The sequence below is a fragment of the Bombus affinis genome, chromosome 12, assembly GCF_024516045.1.
Source record: "Bombus affinis isolate iyBomAffi1 chromosome 12, iyBomAffi1.2, whole genome shotgun sequence".
Classification (NCBI taxonomy): domain Eukaryota; kingdom Metazoa; phylum Arthropoda; class Insecta; order Hymenoptera; family Apidae; genus Bombus; species Bombus affinis.
Window position 1 is genome coordinate 1789692 of NC_066355.1, and position 17494 is coordinate 1807185.

Here is a 17494-nt window from a genome sequence, read left to right on the forward strand (position 1 = left end):
TGGCTAGCAAAGAGAGATGCTGCGATGTAGGGTTTGCTATTGTCGCAATTCTAACTCGTTCTACCATGATCACTAGTTGTATTGTTCGCGCTCACATTCGGCTTGCTCGATCTCTTGCGCGTGAGATATTGCGCTCAATATTCTAAGGATGTTGCAAAATTTCGGCAGGCAGGCGTAGCCGGTAGATCCATACGTTATTTTTCCTATTCATTGAAGGACGATGTAGGGTCCATTTTCCGGGGCAAATGTACGTTAAGCAAAGCCTCCCAAATTTTGCTGAGTTTTAGTGGCAACTCTAAAACACGTTCCTTGTTAAGTTACCGTTTCTCGGCGTACGAAGTTATACGTAAATAAGTCTTGTCGAATGTCTCTCCTAATAATTGCGTTGCCTCGTTGTCTATTCTAATTGCCGAAGTTTCTATCTGCGATTGTACCTCATTAAATTTATCGTAAAGGCCTTCGTTGATCTTCACGCGCTTCTCGAGTGCTGTTATATCAGTCTTACCGACTGCTATTATGTTACTGATAAATCTTGACTATACGTATTTTTTTATCAATGTCATCTTCGATTTAACTAATCGCGTTCCGCTATTAATGCTTTTAATTGAACCCTTATCATATCGAAATTTACGCAAGGTAAAGACAAGGAAGGACAAGACTCACGTTAAGAAGATGGAATCAGATCAGTGCTGCTGGATTGCTCCTTTCAAGCATGCTTGGTCCAGGTTCTCATTACTGCGTCTTTGCACAGATTGCTATCTCGTTCAGGAAGGTGCAATGTCAAGTCAACTTCACTTATCCCTACTTGTCTATCTACCGAACTGGTCTGATTTAAAGCTTCTTCTTCCTCTGAAACCTAAGGAGAATTCCAACTCCGACCGTAACTTCCACAATCCATAGTAGAAAGAGAATAGCAAAGTTAAAATCCTTAGAGTCGGAAAATTATTCATAAATTATTAATAAAAAATATAATATAAATAAATATAAAATAAAATATATAGTAAAAATAAAATAAAAATAGAGAAAGAAGGAAAGAAAACAGATTAGATTTAAATGTACGCAAGAAAAATTAAGAACCGCTATACAAGCAATAAAAGATGATCGTGTGAGTGTCAATAGAGCATATAAGGTATTCACTATTCCCAGGATAGTAACGTAATTAATAAATTAAAGAAGCATGTACCTCTTCAAAGGATAATGGATTCTTTATCCGTACTAAATCAGGAAGTAATACGGATTGAGAAGTGGATTATAGATAAAACCAGAGTTGTTTTTCCTACATGAATTTGTGAAGTGCAAGACATAATAAGAGTTACAGTAGTAAAAGACACAAAAATTAGTACAATAAACAGATCGCGGTGCACCATTTAAAAAAGGTAAACCTGGTAGAAAATGGATAGAGTTGTTTTCAATATCCCTGAATTAGATAGGAAAAATTGATATAATTTCAAAGGCTCGAGCCTCAGTTATAAAAGTAGGTAATCAGGAGTAATTTTTCAAATTGAAATCTTATTCGAAATTTATTAATAGAGAAGAAATTCTGCAATATCCTATGTTAAGTACCTCTATATGTGACACTCTATATAAACTAGAATCCATCTCTTGGTTAAGATGGTCACTACCTGTGTAAATATAATTAATCGGACTGCAATAATCCTAAGAAACGATCATAAAATTAAACGCTTTTACTTTACCGTCAAGGCCCTTAATTGCTGCAGCATATCTTTCAAATCAAGACGTTCCTTAGGGTTATTGTTCAAACCAGTAAAAAATGGGAACAGCGGGGTTTTCCCACGTTCAACGGTCGTTTCCAGCCGCAAGTGACCGGTGGTGCAGCGACCAGCGACTATCACTGGTTCAGTATACCGCCATCACAGAACATGACTGGGGTGTGTTTTTTGATCAGTCATCATCTTCACATGTATTGCTAACTCCGTTCCTTCGATGTCTTAACTTATATCAGTCGACATATTAACTGTTATACCAAAACTGGTATTCTACGAGAAGAAATTGTCAGAATAAAAACTGTATATTGTAATCTGTTAATTCAGTATTATAATCGCGTCCTCCGCGAATCGGTCGAACATCCTAGAAGAACATTTAACTCGGATGAAGAAGGCTTTTTAACATGTTCAAAATCTGGAAAGCTGTGGTGACGAAACAGGTAGGGAAATGTGTATAAAATTGCTTCTAGATCAGAAGAAGAGCGTATCACTGCTCTGTGTATTTTTTCTGCCAAAAGAGAAACTGTTAATCCAATAGTAGTTTGCCAGCACAAAAAAATTCTTCAATATATAGTTAATTCTGCATCAGCTCATTTTGCAATTGGTCGAAGCGACCAAGCGAGTGCAACATTTTACAAATACATAGCAAATCTTTTTTATCCTTTGCTTATAAAAAATAAAACTATTTTCCCGGTACTATTACTTGTGAATGGTCATAAAACATATATAAACGAAGACCTTTACAATCTTTGCATTGAGAAATGAATTATATTGTCTTGTTTATTTTCTAATGCTCATATATTACAATCATGTGATGTATCAATTTTTCGACTATTAAAAAATAGTTAGAAAACAGTAGTTGCAAAATGTAAGCACACAACAACTAAATTTTTTAGTAATTAGTATTAGTAATTTAGTATTAGTAAAGCAAATTTTACTCCTCTATTTTGTGAAGTTTTTCAAGATATAAAGCCAGAAGAAATAATATGTTGCCTGATCGAATAAATTATGAAAAATGTATTTCAAGGAGACAAGAAATAGACATATTTGTAATAAGTACAAATGGAAAACAAAAGCTTTGTAAAAATTATTATTATTATGTCACGATCCATAAAATCATTAATGCTGAATTATCGATCGAAACCGTAAGATTGTTTGAAGACATTTTCAAAAACCTTTAGCTGAAGAAGAAGAATGAACTTGAAGGAGAGGAGAACTTGTTCACGCTTTGAAAAAATAATAAATTAAAATCCTTGAACAATGAAAATGTTGAAAGTTTCAAGATGATAATTTTGCGTTGAAACAAGATGCATCCTCATCATTTGAAACACAGCAATAGCAACAAACACAGATATTTAGCAGGATATTAGATTTATATTTACAAAATATTTCAAATATCTTTAAATGAAGATCTCAAAATTCTGTTTGAAACTATTGAAAACTTGATGGTAAATCATTTTATTAATGATCTTGTACTAGAAAATGAGGAAGTAATTGAGTGTAGTAGTTTATGTAGTTAACATATATAAAAAACGTAATCTTGTACTAATAGATAAAAATAATAACATTGATATTGATGAGCATAATAATACGATGGCAAAATGGCAAGATCGTTTTAATGTGGATGATTCCTGGCATGAATATCTGCTTAGTCCACAAATGATTGCTCCAGCAATTAGAAATAAAGCAACAGTTCCATTTGCTATTACATATGAAAAATGGAAACAATATTACAACAAGAAAAAAAGGAATTGGCAGAATAAGAAACATTAAAAAGAAAATATGAAGGACAAGCAAATAGGGTTGAAATGAAAACATAAAAAAGGAGTAGAGAGAAAAAATAAGCATGTGGACATAGTGAATGCATATTCATACGGCATAATATTTACGAAAAATATTTATAATGTTTATAATGTGTTAAAAAAATATTTAAATACTTATAATGATTGTAATTTATCTCTATGTAACTTTTTATTTAATTGACAGTACATTATTCTAATGTCAGACATTAATCTAATTGTCATTCATTTGTATATAATAAAACATAACACAAGAATTTTATTTAAATTTTTATTTGCTCCAGCTTCTGTTCTAATTTTTCTGTATATTGCCAGTTACAGCGCTGTGTTTACTTTCCTACACCTTGAACTTGTGCATTTGCGCCAATTGTTTTCACTGACACTGGAGTAATGCTCAACGTCAATCAACGGATTTTGTGATTTTGTACCATTTCTCATTATTTTTCCTCTTACAGTATGTCATGACTAAAAAAGTCATCTGTGAAGGACAACTCTGCGGTTTCTGAATTAGTTGCTTGCAGTAAATCACACCCGGAAAGTTTTTGTCCACAGTTCTCACTTATGGAATGTTAGTTGACTTCTTATATGTAGCGAAAAATTACCGATAACGACGATTTGTTTGTGAAGATTAAGGATTTCTTTGAAGTTTTCGAAACTGGAGAAGGTATTAAAAGTCTTCTAATCAAATCTAAAAATGTTAAACAATGGACTGATTAATGTTAATAATAGAGTTTCTAAATTGGAATCTACTATGAACTTTAATGAAGAAGCTGTGCTTGTAAAAATTAACTAATAAAATTAATTAATTAAATTAATAAACATTAATTGTTTAATTAATTAATAAAAATACAAATTAATTAATGTGCAGTTAACAGTATTTTGGCGAAAATCATTCCTACTGTAGATTTTGGTAATTATTGTATTAGGAGTAGAAGGAGGGACTACTGATTTTCTTCGTCCAGCTTGTTTAATTTTTGCATCCCCCGATATATCGAAATTAATACTAAATAACACGAGGATATAGAGTGTTTTCAGAACCGTTCAGGATTTAACAATAAAACAATGGACTTATTTTAATAAACTCAGGGTAGAAGTGCGGAATGCCAACGATAATAATAAAACAATTAGATATTTTAATGGTTTGCCATAAATTGCTATTAGACCTACTCCACCAAAAAACTATTAATTGAACTAAACATTTGTTATCTTATATAATGGAACGAATCCGATAATACCATCAATGTTGCGACCTATCAACTAGGCAGCGATCAATCAGGTGCAACTGTTCGATTGCGGTCAAGGACCTTGTACGATATTATCGCCCAAAGTGGAGGTAGATTAAAGACGCAGAGTAATCCTGTGTTTAGTTGATTTATTTGGATTGTTTAGTAATACACAGAAGAGTATATACTGTATGTAACGGAGTTTAACTTAGATATTTTCCTGATGGCTCGTGCTTGATAACTGATTTGTGCTAACATCCTAGCTCTCCGTCCAGGGGGGTGTCCTTTGTCTATCCCCTGCGAGGTGGGAATCTATTTTCATCTAATCTTGTAATTGTCGAACCATCGTGGGCGTATCTCATGTGGCCCGTCTTGCGCGTACATGGTCGAGAGTGTGTAGAGTAACGTCCTTTTCTAGTGTCGCGTTCTCATCGGGTGTTGATGTTTTGAACAAGAGGTTTACTTTAGAGCGGATCCATCGAGCACATAGGGTGTCACTTAGCCTCTCGACGAGGTCCGCATTGTAAATCTTACAACTTGCGAGGTGAGAATTTCTAACTTCCCAAAAAAGCAGATGTGCTGTTCGTGTCGAAAACTGATATCACCGACAAGATACAGAATAGATGTATCACCTTATAGAAATTTTTGTCGTACTTTCTGAAATACCGATCGTATAAAAGAGAAAGCTTTTGCTCTACGATTTACAGTGGTAAATTTAGGAATTATTTTCCACCCAATTATTATCAGACCAAAATTGGTAAAGTCAATAGAAGTAGAAATATGGTATATACGATATGGTAGAAATATTGCCCAAAAGCATAGTTGTCAAATCACATCTTAGAAGACTGTTACATCTCTCGCTCAATTGCCATATTTCTGAAAAATTCAATTTCGCTTGAAACAATTGTTTACTTCAGTGGTTCTTAACCCACACGTAAGTCAATGTTGGTGTTATTCGAATAACAAATATTTAGTGTGTATATTTATATGTCCGTAATAAATCTCTTCCCTCCAAATTTGAAGGTTGTGGATGAGTGATCTAAATATATATTTGACACATTTAAATTACAGGATTTAAATTTTGAGTTCAATTTTGGTTATCCGCGACGACAAAAAATTATTTAAAGAGGGTTTGTGGTAAGCAACAGGATGCAAATTTCAGGTTTATTTATAGCATCGCTCGCTTTTAACACTAAACCTATCAGTGTTGATAAAATTGTCCGTTTTCAAATTTCTACACAAATTTAATCATATTTAAACGTTATCATATCGCTTCATAATTTATGACTTTTCATAAAACATGCATACAATATATTTTTCGGTATTTACCTCTAGTTTGCTTTTCTTTTTCTAAGAAAAAATTGTATTTTGTTCTGTATTGTATTCTACCGCGGGCGGTTAATTTGACCAGTCAACAAAATATTTCCTTACTCTTAAAATAAATAAAATAAGTAAAAAAGCCTATCTCAAGGTCGGATGACAAACAAAATCATTAATAAGAAATAATAGCAACCGCTATGCCCGTAATCTTGTTATAAACCATAATCCATCCGTCGATCAAGATGGCCACCAGGTGTCAAAACATATGAACTCAAGCCTATAATATAATAATCCTAAGGAACCGCCATAAAATTTAGTATTTTTACGGTCAACTGTTACTAACATTTTAAAAGTCGAGAAGTTTCTTAGGATTATTCCTCATTCTGATAAAACACGGGAAAAGCGGGTTTTTCTCATGTTCAACGGTCAATTCCATGCTCGAGCAATCGTTGATAGAGAACGGACAGCACCCATCAATATTTTCGTATAAATATCGCAGTCACAGACCATTTCTTACTTGGGCGGGAAGATAGACGTGGGCAATCTGATCGCCACGGTGACCGCCAAGGACGAGAGCTGGAATAAATTCAGGCAATTCTGCAAGACCGTCATGTGTCACAGGAGGGTGACAGCGAGGGCCTGGGAGGAAGCAAGGAGGAGAACGAGCGAAACAACAACTACGCGGAGTAATGAGGGCAAGAACCTGAAACAACGAAAAACCGCAGAAGGAGACCAGCCCAGTATTCTGAACTGGCTGAGAGGGCGACATGAGCAGTAACTGCCCGAAGAAATAGATACTACGGGGCACGAAAGGACAACCCTGATGACTGCCGACAGGTTTTACCGGGGTTGTCTGCCCCCCAAGCGGAGGAAGAAGGAGGAGGGGTTTTTAGTGGGTATGGCAACGACATCCGACCGACTCCCACATAACCCAGTGATGCGAGTCACTGGGTATGCGTAATAGCATTTTCCCCTCCCCACGCAAAAAAAAAAAAAAAAAAAAAAAAAGACCATTTCTTACTTGCTATCGTTCTTTCGACCAGAATACATCTCAGTTTGTTAGTCAATCAGTCGATCTAAACTTATTATCTCTAAAACTCACATAGAAAGCACCTCAGGACGTTTTGTGTAAAGTTGTTATAAAAGGAAAATAATAGAAAAAGGATATATTCCGTACATTGTGTTATTCTGTGATTAATATTTACCCTAAAAGTGTCAAGACTTAAAAAAAAAATTATTTAAAAAAACAACGGACATAGAAGACTGTTCTGTGTGCAATGAACAAGAAATTTCAGCGACTGAAAACAGCGTGGAAACTCATGAAACGTTATTTACAACCAAATCAGAGTTGAATATTATAAACAAACGTTCACGTCCAGGGCAAAAAGGAAAGAAATTATCGTTGCTGTCGTTGACAGCAGAGAGTGAAATTGATGTAGAGAACGAACGTGTCGAAACTGGGCCTGATGGAACAGTTTGGAAAGAAATGAAAAAGAAGAAAAGATGCAAGTCCCAAACCTGACAGAACATCAGTTCATAATATTTTTAGAGATATGCTAAACGGCATATAATGAAAGGACAAGCAAAAATGGCATTTTATCTTATCATTGATCACCGTATAAGGGATCACATAATAAGATGCACAGAAGAAGAAGTATTTAAAGTATTGGGAACTAGGTGCGAGCTAGATACAACAAAACCAGATGTCTTATATAAAAAGAATTTAAATGTCTTATATTTGTGGAATAAAATTTGGAGCCCCGCAATTTTTCAAAAACAATGAGCAGGAATGACTTTGCTGAAATTATGAGCTTTATACGATTTGGTAAGAAGAGTGAAAGAGATCAATGTTTATGAACCAATAAATCTGCAATGGTATCTACAGTATGGGACCGATCTATAGGGAATTCACAAAATTGTAATATACCTGTTGCATACATTACTTTTATATAAAGAATCGTGGGAAAGAACCATGCAATAAAACTATCAACAAGTTCAGATTCATTGCTACAAAAATCTAGTCGTGCAAAAAATTGTAAAGGTTACAAAACTACGAAAATCTGTTCAAGATACGAGAAATATGTATGCGGCAAATGTACCTTTAATAATAAGATAATTTGTAAAAAATGCAGCAAATTTGAATGAGATATATCTCTATATAAATAAAAGTGTAATTTTGTTTAAGTTCATAATTGAAATTAAACAAAAATCAATTTGGAAGAAATTTTATGAAAGTTCATCATTTTATATACATTTAGTTATAAATTAACCATTGTCTAAGTTAAATTATAAAAATTATTGCTTCATTAATCACCGGTGATTTTGACCGCACACGAAAATGGTTTACACGAGGTGTCGGTAGGTTTAGTGTTAAAATTAACGCAATGTAACAATTTTTTTCTGGTAAATGTACTATGTGACGTAAATGAATTCGACAGTAGAAGTGTAAGAAGGAATGAAAAAGAAAAACAAAATATAAAAACCGCAATATCCTTAATTTTTAAAATGTACGTATTACTTGTCCCATTATCATCAGTAGACGTGTCGTGTTTGAACTCATTTTAATCGGAAGAATCTCAACTATCCACTGGTTCAAATTTTGAATATTATCTAGCAATTTGTTTTACTTATGATATTACTCTAAGATGCATATATCACGTTTTCTTGCGTCACATTTATTTTTATGAAATTATCGATAATTATCTGATACATCTGCTAATGTATTGATGTACGTTTCATACTTACAGTGATTGGAATAACAAAAAGTAATCCCATTATTAACAATTTATTATCTTTACGAACACTCTGAACCCGATAATCGCTGCGACACTCACCGGAGCTATGATAACCGAGTCAGGTGCTGCTTGCGCGAAGACAGTGTACGACGCAAAAAAAAGTAACGAAAATGATGATCGCGTTTATAAACACACGGATCGGTCGACGCTTCGAACAAAAAATTCAAAGGATGGATCGTTCCGTTGGTAACGATAAATAGCGACGCGACTGTCACGTAAAATAAAAAAGATCGAAGATGAAAATAAAAAAAAAGAGAATTTATTCACTAACACCTTGATTACAACAATGATAATTTAGTTCCGAGCTCCAGCTGTGACTTTCCAAAACTGAAGCTCTTACAACTCGACTTTCGGTCGGATTCAATTATTTTTCCTTTGCCGCCCCTCAACATCCCCACTATCTACGCGTATGTATCCATTCTCCACGGGAATGCTGTCGAACATTCGGCGGAAGGACCATTGTGATATTGATGGCTCATTAGGTACTTCGCTTTGGCGATATACATTGTTGATGAGTGCCGCCACATCTTTATATCCGTTTTCAGCCATTCGTATTCAGCCATCGGTTTTGAAGTGTACCGGTTGTGACACTACCGTGGTTTGATTCCTTAACATGTTTTGATATTCGTTTGATACTGATGATGAGACAAATATCAAATGAATATTAATGATATAAGGTATTATTGATAAATGATGATACTGTACCGATTTTCATATTGTATGGTTGTTACGATCTGGTCTTGATCTTCAGTAACCGTCATGTGTTACTTCAGATGTCGAATCTTAGATTTCTCGAATTATATTTAAATCAAAGTGGTAGTTGCTGCCACCAGAAATAGTCGTTAAACTATTTCGATTAGTTCGACTATCATTCGTTATTTCGAAACGAGGCGAATGACTGAATGGAATAGATTCAGAAACTTGTCGCATCTTTCTAAAGCTCGGCACTATTCTAAATATTCCAGAGGAATCTTCAACCTCAAAATATCACTACCAAATAGAAACCGAAGAGCAATTTGAAAAACACTATAGCGCTATGAGTGTAAAAATTGTGATGTGGGTCTATGTGTCGTACCGTGCTTTAAAATACATCACACTCAATTGTATTATTAATTATTAAAGTGAATTATTAAAGTTAAAGTATATGCATCATATCTTTAAGAAAAATTATAATTTAATTATCAAAAACTTCATTCCAGTGTGCTTGCGTACAGAGCAGCATTATTCGTCATACATTGTAGTGCTATATTGTTTACGCGTAATTCGTGTCAAACTCTAGCATACAAAGAAACAGCCCGCACAAAATTCAAGTCTAGTTTTTCAAGATGCGATATATAAAAGATTGTACAGTCTAATGGAGGAACGCAATATACAAGTAGAAAATTTAGTGATTTTGGAAAAAATTGGGATTTTAAAAATACCACCTCATTTGCAAGATGTTTATAAAGCAACGGAATGGTCGAAGGACATATTCAGACTGTTAAACTTATATTGAAGAAGGCGAAATTTGATAATAAAGATCCATATCGATTCCTATTAGAATATAGATATCTACTAACGTTCAATATGAATTATAAAAATACGAAAGACAATGATTATGAAACAGAGACAAATTGTGGGGCAGACAAATCACACAAAAAAAGTATTTTAGTAGGAAAACAAAAACTCTTTCGGATTTCTCGGTTGATGATAAGTTTAGAATACAAAATGAGAAAAATAAAGTGTTTGATAAATCGGGAATATCTTGTAACATTTTAACAAAATCGGAAAGAATTGTTAATCGATACAAGAAACACATTATGCGCGATTCGAATAATAGTAAATTCAAGATTGTTATACAGGAAATAAATGAAAACACACTATCTATTAGTAATAATATTGTAAGAAGCGAACTAAATACAGTACTAAACTGAGAATAGGTAGTAAGAAGAAAATGCGATAGGCCTTAAGAATAGTCAAACAGATGTAAAAATAAAAGATGAGAAGCTGAAAAAAGCAATAGTCTAACGAAAATATCTAATTATTTAAAAGGTTACTTTTTAAAATACAAATTTTATATTATCTTATTTTAAGATGCCAAGATTAAGATTCTTTATTTTGTTCAAAAAATATATGAGTATGTGTACGTGATAGAGCCAGCATGGCGCTGACCAAGAGACTGAGCATCTCTATTGTAAGATATGTTCTAGGATAACGGTTTTATATCGTATTATAGTAATATCATAATTTTATTATAAAACATAATAGACGTCGATAGCGGAGCGAACATGTACAATTGCTTATCTGTTGCTACTGACGTATGTATTGTTAAATTATTCTTGTAATAGTTCAAAATACCCTAAATAATTTTTTTCACAACTGATTAAATTAGTGACAGCTAAACGGGGATCCCATCTAAATTATAAGGAGACCCCCATTCGTTTACTATTTACATTTTTCAAATCTATGATGTATATGTAAGAAATTAATTGCAGGATGTTATTCCACATATGTTAACAATACCAAACGTCCAATAGGATTTAATGTCAACATCGTTCAAATTGTACACATCATCTACTGTCGATTCAACCTGAAATAGTTATAAATAACGAATGTATTACCGATATGTTTACTGTTCATTTTCGCAGTGTATATGTCTCTGACTTTGACTTTTGATTTTCCTTAAATGACATTCAAAGTATTATCCATACATTTAGCCTTCTTATTGATATCAGCGATGTATTCCCTAAACTGAATTCTTTCGATAATACGAATGGCTCAGTATATGATTCCGTTCCTCCTATCTTTTTTAAATATTGTAGTTTTATTTTAGCTGGACTGTATTGGATTATCTTCAACAAATTCTGGAATTCTCATTCAGAATTTATTTGAATTCTGGAATTTTTCCAACTTATCGGAAAACCTTCTCATAGTTACACCTATTCTTAAATTAGAAAATGCTTCAGATGTTGGAAACTATAGCCCGTTTCTATACCCAGTCTAATGGTCTGAGGTGGGGTTTGATGTAAGGTGCCCAAGAAATACTCTCGATGTTCAACAATATAATTTATTTAACAATCAACAGTCAACAACCAACAATCAAGAATCAACAATCCTCGCTTCTCGACTGTGTTTGCTTCGCTGTTACACTTGACCCTTCGCGCTCCGTTGTTCAAAACCGAATGAATCATTGGACAGATTCTTTTCTTTTGTTGTCCCTCGATATCCCCACTCCGCACGCGTTCGTTAGACGTCCGCGACCGTTGCCGCCTACGCATTCTTCTGAATATTCGGCGGAAGGACTGTAGGGGTATCAATAGCACATTAGGCATGTCTGCCTTAGGTTTTGATGATATTATGCTTTGTGTCGCGAAGTCATCGGAAAATTCCGTCATCGAGTGACGCCACAGGTCTTTGAAAATGTCGTTACCGATAAAGTTGGTTTTATTATTATTTATTATTATTCTTAATCTCGAATTTTAGTTTTCTCAATTGACGCTTGAATCAAAAGAGTAGTTGATGCTACCAGAAATAGTCGTTAAATTACTTCGATTAGTTCGATCCTCGTTCGTTATTTCGAAATAAGGCGAACGATTGTATAGGACAGATTCAAGAACTTGTCGCGCCTTTCTAAAGCACAACACTATTTTGAATTTCCAAACTGTTGCATTCTTGATATTCTATTTTGTTAATATGACGGTAATAGTAGCGTCAACTAGCGTATCAATGCGACTGGCAAATAGGCTGCACGTTTTGGCTGTGTCCAGGAGTACTAGCACGGGAAGGATTAAAGTTTTCTTGCTTATATGCGAGGTGTATAGGTATAGTTAGTTAGTTGTGAGGGATAGTGCTACTGCTGGTGTAGATGTCGCTGCTGGGGTATTGCTGCTTTCCTTCTCATTTTTGTATCGTGAAAGAAAAATCGAACTACGGTCGCCGGGACTTGAATCCGGGTCTCGAACGTTCGTAACCTAAGGCGCTAATCATTGCGTTGCCATCATCCGACACTAGTTGGTGTCGAGTGCCGCTACATATGTATTGTCCATCGCACTTTGGAAATATCGCACTAAACAATCTAAATATAATTGTTTGAAGACTGACTTCTTGATGTTAACTCTGACTTTTAAAATCTTCAACTTCTCAAAAACCACTGCTGTAACTGAACTCAACTTGACATTAACTCACGATCAATTCTTTACTCAACTTCGAACTGACTGACTGACTCTTTACTCTAAGTGGCTAAAAACTATCATGGGATAATTGTCATGTGACGGTTTATTCCACGAATACGCGGAACTTTGACACGTAATTGTTTCTACGAACACTGCAATTTTCATTTTTTGCTGGTGTTCTTCCAAAAGCGTTAGGGTTTCTTTTCTCCGCTGATGTGGCTTTCGTGGAAATGTTTCTGAGGTTTTCCTTTTTTGAAGTCCTTGCTATTGCATTCCTCTTGCAGTTTCAATTTCTGCTGATGATAATTCGCACTCCTGGACACGTAGTTACCTTTGCTGATGTCGATACTTGATCCCTTGGTGCGTGGCAGTGCTACGTGAAAAGGTCATAGTCTCTCAATTTTCGTTGTCTGCTTGTTGTACTAGGTATTGTGGTAGGGAGAGCGCGCGCAAGGTGGTACGTATCAGCGAGTGTCTCATTGTTCCTTGTTTCGATTTCGATATTCTTAGGTTAGGTTTTAATCTTGTTCAATAATATTGTTGTGTATTTGTTTGTTGATTTATCGCGATATTAAAGTACTCATACGCGCCGTATCTTTTATTTCCTTTAAGCTTTCTGTTCTTAATTATATATGTTCAGAGTAATGGCTCACGCTATTCACGAGTTATGATGTATTCTTTTTCTGTTTTATGTTACGGCTCGTGTGGAGTGCCAGACGTAACATTAGTAATATTTCATCTAACATTATTTGCGGGGAATAGCATGAATTTATTCAAGGTTGCTGTGCAATCACCGAATCTTATTATATTTCGAAATTATGTTTCCATTAACTTAGAAATTGTATATACTTGTTTATAAAAATTACCTTTGGAATTCCTCAGGCGTCACATCTTGGCTCATTATTTTTTAATATTGTTATCAGTGATTTATATGGTGTTTCTGTTAATAGCAAACTTCCTTTATATGCTGATGACCTCAATATTTTTAGAGGAATTTCGAATATGAGCGACACACGCAAAATTCCAATGTGATTTAATCAGATTTGTGATTGGTATAGAATAAACAAAATGTCTCAATTTCGCTAGAGGCTATCTAATCAGATCATTTCGTAACAATTATTCTACTATCTTTAATTATGTACTTTAATGGTCAAGTTATTGTATTTCATTGTATTATGATATTTAGTTAGACCTCAATTAGAGTATGCCTCAATCATTTGATCTTCTAAATTCTTAAAAGACAACTTGACGATTGAGAGATTTCAGCATAAATTTCGAACATATATACCTTACCGTTTAAACAAACCTATGTTACGCAACGATGACTATGAAAAATTACTTAATGTGCTTAATGTAACTTGTGTAGCTGATGGTAGAATCGTTAGTGGGTTTCCTTTCCTATCTAAAATTATTAATAATGTATTTTCGACCAATCGCGGGGAGACGCAATCGCGAGGAAACACGTCAACGGGAGTCGTAAATTCCCGTTACGATTATAATAATCGACGCCGCGAATAGATCGATCCCCTGATTTCCGTTGAGATAATAGGGGCGGTGTAACGATGCGATTAACAGATTACAACACAAGTTAGTAACTTCGCTGCTTGAGATATAGGTGACGAGAAATGGATTGCTCTGATATGAGAGAATCCTGGTAGATATCTTGACTGATCTGAAGACCGGTATTGAGTGCGGGTAGATAGGTGGTCTTTGAAGAAGTCTTGAGGGTTGAGAGTATTCGAATTCAGATAGAACTCCCTTGTTTGTAAGTATCAGAACTTAGATAGAACTCCCGATAATAGACTGATCTGTCGTTCCAAGGACGAGTAGAGTTTTGAAGTTGACTGTTCTTTGGTTATGAGAAAAAGTAGAGTGTTGAGTTGACTGTTCTTTGCTTATGAGAACCGGTAGAGTTGACCCTCCTGATGGCGTAGAAGCAGTAGAAGCAGTAGGAACAGTGAAGTTCGTTCTGATGTGATTACGGAGGAAAGCTCGGTATGGGAATGCCCTTTGAACAAAGAACACGGAGTCGTTGCTCACATTTTTAGTCAGGAAAGTGAGGGCAACGAACCGCGATGCTGATTGGTTATGAAAAATGTTAGGAATGAAGATAGGAGGAAGAGGCCTCCTACCAACGTGATTCATGGGCGACATTGTTTATGGAAAAAACCAGCTTTTCCGTTAGGCAACTATTCAATTTGGCCAGTTTGCTGGTGAGTGCCGAAGCGTGCAGACGTGTGTTCAGTGCCCTGTGAAGTTAACAAAACAACACGTGACGCCCATCTGTCGAAAGCAAATCTAACAAACCTAGCCAAGTGTTCGCAAACGTGCTAGTGAAGAATCCAACGCTACTAACCTCTGACCCGAATCACAGCCTCTCCACTAGTTATTTCATATTGAATTAACTAGATCGATGATGGCTCAATCATCTCAAACGAGCTCTCCGGAGCTAAGATACAACAGCGCCGCTCTTCTTCCCACGTGGCAAAGGGGTAAAACATCCCCCTTTGCAAACGATCCGCACACAAAGAAACGCAAGCTGGAAGTATTCAAGACGAATGCGAACAAGAGTCAAACCAACCCACCAGCTAGCCAAGTGACCACCAACAACACGTTCGCGATACTGGAGACAACAGACGACACTATGGACATAACCGAAGCGGTAAATAGACAACATACCCAAAAAATTCAGCCTCCCCGCCAATCTACATTGACGATGTCATTGACATTCAAACAATGACAAAGACTATCGAAAAAGATATCAGCAAGGAGGAATATAAATTGAAAATCAGTAACAACCGTGTAAAAATTGTGCCGACCAACACAAACGCCTATAGAAAATTAACAAAGTTGTTAAAAACCCTGAATGCCAACTTCCACACTTACCAGCTCAAGCAAGAAAGACTATTTCGTGTGGTGCTACGCAACATCCACCACTCAGTCGATCTAGACAAACTAAAGTTCGAACTGTTAAAGCACGGCCAAGAAGTAACTAACATCGGCAACATTAGGCATAGAATCACAAAAAACCCACTATCCTTATTTTTCATCGATATAAAACAAAAACAAAGTAACAAAGAAATCTACAACATCAATCGGCTGATGAACTCTATAGTTAAGATCGAACCACCTCTTGTAAAGAAAGAGATAGTACAATGCAAAAAGTGCCAAAGGTACGGCCACACGTAGAAATACTGCAACCATAATTTCCAGTGCGTAAAATGTGCAGGTAGTCATCCCATTGTCCACTGCACCAAATCCCCAGAAATCTCCGCAAAGTAAATTCCCTGTCAAGGAGAGCATCCTGCGAACTACAAAGGATGCTTAGCCTATAAAACGCTGCACAATAATAAGTACCCTAAACCCAGACCCAAGCAGATAACCAAACAAGAACCTAGACCCCAAAAATTCTCCACACCATCAATCTCCTATGCCCAGGCAGCACAAGGAAATATAAACAATATAAAAACCCAGAGTGGACACTCAGAAAATAGTGCTCCGACCCCACAAAACAGACAACTTCACCAGACCCGAAAAACTAATAGAGAAGCAAACAGAACAAATTAACAACTTACTGTCACTACTTACACTCTCCATGGATAAATTAATTCGCACAGAAGCAAAATAAAAACAATACGTATAGCTCTGTGGAACGCCAATGGTCTAGATCAGCACAAATTTGAACACACCACATATGAACCCACATACTGGCACACTGACACTAACAAAACCCCGATTTACTTGCTCTCTTCATAACTAAAAATATCTCGCCTAGTTATATCCAAATCAACTCCTCGGCTGAACTATCTTCCGACCATTCCCCCGTAATAGCAACAGTCAGTTCAGCAATAATCGAGAACCCACCTAATGGCCTTATTTACAACCAACTCACCAACTAGCAACTCTTTAGAGAAGTCTTTAATCACTCAACCTCTGCCTCAATTTCACTAAAAACAAAGGAAGATATCGAAACAGCCACAGAATACTTAAACACGAGCATAATAAACGCTATCCGCTCCTCCAAACCTACTAAGACTTCTATCTGCAAACACGAATATCCCCATTACATATTAAACAAAATCAGAGAAAAACGAAGACTAAGAAGAGTATGGCAGACCCATAAAACACCGGACGACAAACGCAAACAAAACAACGCAACCAGGAAGTTAACCAAAATCATTAAAAAATACAAAAATGACTGTTTCCAAAAGTATCTCGTCAATTTGCCCCCCTCTGCCGACTCCAACTACTCACCATGGAAGGCTTCCAGGAAACTCACGTGTCCCCTGCAAATAATCCCTCCAACTCGCTGTCCTCAAGGCGGATGGGCACGAAGCCCTATAGAAAAAGCCAACTACCTATCCAACGTTTTTAAACCTCATTCCTCCAATACCGCTCCGGAAATAACAGAATACCTGCATTCTCTCTTCCAAATGTCTCCCCCCATTAAACTTTTCACTTCTCTAGAGGTTACTGAATTAA

General features: G+C 35.7%; 1 long non-coding RNA gene across 1 annotated transcript; it reads right to left on the reverse strand.

Moving 5' to 3' along the window:
• Nucleotides 1–11893: 11893 nt before the first annotated feature.
• On the reverse strand, nucleotides 11894–15829 carry LOC126922458 (uncharacterized). The gene is made up of 2 exons (XR_007712778.1): nucleotides 15369–15829; nucleotides 11894–15261 (listed from the first exon to the last, which is right to left on the reverse strand). It is a non-coding gene; the product is annotated as an uncharacterized LOC126922458 (long non-coding RNA).
• Nucleotides 15830–17494: the final 1665 nt, after the last annotated feature.